The sequence below is a fragment of the Sceloporus occidentalis genome, unplaced genomic scaffold (genome assembly GCF_023333645.1).
Source record: "Sceloporus occidentalis isolate IW3139 unplaced genomic scaffold, rSceOcc1.0.p SCAF_21, whole genome shotgun sequence".
Taxonomy (NCBI): Eukaryota; Metazoa; Chordata; class Lepidosauria; order Squamata; family Phrynosomatidae; genus Sceloporus; species Sceloporus occidentalis.
In genome coordinates, this window is record NW_028317001.1 from 10,185,866 (window position 1) to 10,191,152 (window position 5,287).

The following is a 5,287-nucleotide window of genomic DNA, read 5'->3' on the forward strand; positions in this document are numbered from 1 at the left end:
TATTGTTGTTATCTTTCCCCTTTTTGTTGATTTGTTTTTAGTGGTTTTAATTCTGTGGAGAGTTTGTTTAATTGGGTTTTAGGAATAACCTTTTGAGGTCTTTACTTATGTTTTTGCATATTCTTTGGTCAGCATTGGTTTTAATTCTTGTTAGCCACTCCTGCAGTCCCAGGGCTGGGGAAAAGACAGAAGGTGGGTGGGTGGAAGAATGATGGTGAAAGCAGAGGAGGAGAAGGATCCACTCTTCCCAGAGCCTCCTCCAGCTCTGTCCTGTTTTGCCCCTGCAAGGCTAGCCAACCCTCAGTCCAGAAACTCAGTGTTTCAAGCACTGAGTGAAAGGGAGAAGGGATGGTTGTCTCACCAAGTCCTGTGTAGCAAAAGCAGTGGTGGTATAATCCGGTCCATGTTCATCACGAGGCTTCAGTCATTCCAGTCCATCAGGTTCAAAGGGGAAATCTGAGAGTCTTCCAGGTCTGAGCAGAATTCCAGGTAACAGGCATTCAGCCAACATTCAAGGCAAGAGCAAAGTGTCTCCCAAGCACCACAGATGGTTCTCAACCATGCTGGACCGAGGGAGGTGCTGGGATATTTCTAACCCATCTGGGTCTTGCATGTTCTAGCTGTTGGCTTCCTACTTAGCCATAGAGAATGCCCTTGTCTCTCTTTTTCTTGGGGTCTCTCTGTGGGAGTAGGCCCCAGTCAATCTGGCTCAGGAGGAGGGAAACCTTGCTGCTGGGAACCTGACCCTGGGACTGGCTGCAGGCTTACCTCCGGAGGATCTGGACAGTGGCTGCAGCCCTGGCTTGTCCCTGGGATCTCAGCCTCCACCTCAGACTCAGAGGACAGGCCTGGCTTCTGGCGGCAGGGCATGGCAAGCCCTCACCTGGAGCAGCACCTTCATTTCAAACCCCAAAGGGGGAAAGTTCCCAGAGACCTTCCCTGCAGAGTCTTGTAGGGCCAATTGGCTGTGAGGTTTGAGGTGCTTCTGGTGAGATGCAGTTGTAGGGCAACACATTTGGAAGGCACCCATATTGGGAAGAGGAAGAGAGAGGGAGGTGTGGCAGAGAACAGGAGCCGGAATCACCTGTTCCTCTGGATAGAACTGGATTGCAGCTCCCAGCAGCTTCTAGCAAGCATGGCCAATGGTGAGGGAGAGTGGGAGTTGCAGTCCATCAACATCTGAAAATCTACCTCATTCCCATCCATGTTGGAAAGGCTGGGTTGCTTTTAAGGAGTTTGTGGGGGGTGGCTTGCCCCCAAATTTGTTGGGCAATCAGCTCAGGACTGGCATCTCTGCCAGGATGATGTTCCTGCCACCCTCACGCTTGACCTCGCCTGAGCCAGGGAAGAGCTGCCACACTCAGAGGCATTCCTATTATATTTGTGCAAATCATTCATCTATCATCCCTCTCTTCCACAGCCTTTTCGGGTCCAGCAAGAAAGGTCTGAAAGAGAAACAGCATGGTGCCATGGACTGAGGGCTGGACTAGGACCAGGACACCAGGATTCGAATCCTCACTCAGCCTTGGAAATCCATGGGTGAGCTTGCATATATCACACTCTCTCAGCCTCAAAGGAAGGCTCTGCTGAATAAATATGGACATAAAAGAGACCCCTACGACTAAGTATTATACAGTGGTTTGAGTATTGGCCTAGTACTCTGAGAAACCAAAGTTTAAATCCCCACTCGGCCATAGAAACTCACTGGCTGCCCTTGGGCAAGTTACACTTTCTCAGTCTCAGAAGAAGGCAATGGTAGCAAGGTTTTTACCAGAGGACCTCAATGTGTGGGGCGGATTGTATGGGAGAAGGCGATTCCGTAAGTAAGGTTATAACCAAGATCTTGTACTGTGACCTGAAATTAATAGGCAGTCAATTAAGAGATTTTAATATAGGTGTGATATGGTCACCTCTGGATCTTCCAGTGACCACTCTGGCAGCCATATTTTGGATGAGTTGAATTTTACAGACTTGGTACAAGGGGAGCTTAGGTAGAGCGCATTACAGAAGTCAAGACATGAGGTTACAAGAGCATGCATGATAGTTTTCGGTTGTACAGGTTCCAGGAAGGGGCGCAGTTGGCATATCAACCAAAGCTGATAACAGGTACTCTTGGCCATTGAATCTATCTGACTTGACATCTGGAGCAACGGATTCAGGAGCACCCCCAAACTGCAAACACAGTCCTTTAGGGGAAGTGTGACCCTATCCAGGACCGGTTGACAAACCTCCATACCTGGATTAGGATATCCATCAAGTACCTTGGTCTTATCTGGATTCAGTTTTAATCTGTTTCTCCTCATCCAGCACATTACTGCCCCAAGACATTCATTCAGAGGGGAGATGCCTTCCTTAGTTGATGCAGAGGTCTGGCGCATGAAGAGATATAGTTGGGTGTCATCAGCGTACTGATAGCACTTCACTCCATGTCTCCAGATGATCTCTCCCAGCAGTTTCATGTAGATGTTAAACAGCATTAGTGACAGGATGATGCCCTGAGGAACACCAAATTTAAACTCCCTTTTAAAGGAACAACTGTCCCCAAGCATCTCTGTCTGGAATCTGCTTGAGAGATAGGACTAGATCCACTGCAATGCATTGCCCCTGATCCCCAATTCCCTGAGGCTTTCCAGAACTATACCATGGTCGATGGTATTGAAAGCCACTGAGAGATCCAAAAGCTTCAACAGGGTCACACTTCATCTGTCGGTGTTCAAGCAAAGTTCATCTACTGAGGCGACTATAGCATTCTCGACTCCGCATCCCATCTTGAAGCCAGTTTGAAATGGATCTAGATAATCTGATTCTTCCAAGAATGCTTGGAGTTGAAGAGCAACTTCCTTCTCAATCACCTTCCTTAGAAATGGAAGATGGAGCTGTAATTGTTCATGTCCAAGGGATCTAGGGAGGGCTTTTCCAGAAGACGCTGAACCACCGCTTCTTTTAAGCAAGATGGAAAATAGCCCTCCCTAAGAGATGCATCTATGATACATCTCAGGTCAGTCCTAAGTGCATCTCCTCCTTGGAGGACTAGACACGAAGGGCAAGGGTTGAGAGGGCAAGTTGTCTTCTTCACATTTCCAAGGAGATTGTCCACGTCCTGAGTACGCACAGATTTAAATTAATCCAGTATGATCTTATTCACGGAGTTAGTGGACACCTCACCTATAGCCTCTGGAATAAGGGAAGGAATACGCCCTTTCTTCCTTCCTTTCGGAATGGAGCCCAAGCTGCGGAGCTAGACTCAGGAGAGAAAGGCTATGAAGACTCTGCTTTGTACATATAGCTCTTTCTCTCTCAGAGTGTGTGTGTGTGTGTGTGTGTGTGTGTGTTTGCCTCTGCTGTTCTTATAGCTGGGAATGGAGCTGAGGACTGAGGAGAGAAGAAAGTGTCAATGTTGTGCAAATGCAGAACTTCTTTGCATCAAAGAGTCCAGTGTGTTGAAATAGCAAAGAACTTTATTGAGAACACATACAAGGAATTCAGTGGTTAAGCCAGAACTACCCACTCCAAGCCAAACTATACATTAAAACCCCAAAACCTAAAACACCACCCTCTTCCCAACCTAGCCCCCATCTCCAGTTCCTACAGTCTATGCCCCACAGGTAACAAGACCCCCTTTGCCACCCCCAGAAACTAACCCCCTTCCGGTTAATATCATTCCCATAACTATTCGAGCCAGCTGCAACAAGTCCCACTCCTCTATTTCGCTAACCTATACTACAATCTCCAGTCACATTTATAAACTATGATCTATACTAACAGCAATGCAAAGCTAAACTTAACAAAATATAACATTAAAACATAAACAGACTTATCCACAGACAAACCACAGACATATGGATAGACAACCCTTACAAACAAAACCATAAGGGCCTTTTCACTGCTGGATTGAAAATATATTTTCTATATTAATTCTTGAAAAAATAATGTTAGTTCACTTCTGGGATTTGTGTGGCTTCTCTCCTGTGTGGCCTCTCTGATGTGTCACTAGGTTTGACTTGAAAGAAAAACATTTCCCACAATGCTGGCATTTGTATGGCTTTGCTCCTGTGTGGACTCTCTGATGTGTCACAAGGATTGACTTCCAAGAAAAACATTTCCCACATTGCTGGCACTTGTATGGCTTCTCTCCTGTGTGGACTCTCTGATGTTTCACTAGGATTGACTTCCAAGAAAAACATTTCCCACAATGCTGGCACTTGTATGGCTTCTCTCCTGTGTGGACTCTCTGATGCTTGACAAGGACTGACTTGTAGGCAAATCTTTTTCCACAATGCTGACATTTATGTGACTTCTTTCTTGTGTGGACTCTCTCATGACTGACAAGTTCTTCTGTAAACAAGGACAATGACAGACAAGACTGAATCTCAGTGTTAAGAGAGGAAGGTGTTACCCCAAGATTTAGCCCTACGTTCACGCCTCCCTATTTCAGGTTCAATTAATAAAGTTGGTGTGAGTGACCTGAGCATGACACTGTTCTGGATGCCCCCAAATCCATATAATGATTGTATCCTTACTCATAGGAGCTAGCAAAGAAGAGATTGTAGGGGAACTTCCATGAGGAAATCAGTGGAAGCAGATAGTCAGGCAGTTGAAAAATATTCCAATAAATATATGTAAAAATACTTTGATTGAAAAGTGGCATCATTTCCTGTGAGACTGCCATTGAGTGTTGAGTCAGAGCACATGGCATGATGCAAGCTAAGTGCAGAGGATGCTTAATGCTGTGTGGCACTAGGAGATGACTCACAACCAATACAGTATACAGCTAAAAACGCCAATATCATTCTAGGTTGCATCAATATGAGTAAAGTTTCTAGATCAAGGGATGTAATAGTGCTACTCTATTCTGCTTTAGTCAGAATAATCCTGTGTCCAGTTGAGGGCCCCACAATTTAAAAAGGATATTGTCAAGTTGGAACATGCCCAGAGGAAGGCAGCCAAAGTGGTGAAAGATCTTGAAACCATCAAGCCCTTTGAGGAGCGACAGTAAGAGCTCTTTGACAGTGCAACTCCCTTAGTTTCACGGAGTCCTCTTCCTTGGAGGTCTTTAAACAGAGGCTGGATGGTGTTTGGAAATGTATTCCTGCAGGGCAGAAGGGGGTTGAACTGGATGGCCCTTGTGGTCTATTCCAACTCTATGATTCTATAATGCTAGTGGAATCATAGCACCATGATAATTTAGCACAAAAGGGACCTCAGTCTCATAGAAAGGACAATGGATTCAGGTTCCTTACCCACAGAAGCCACATTCTCATAATTCTCCATCATTACACAATTGTAC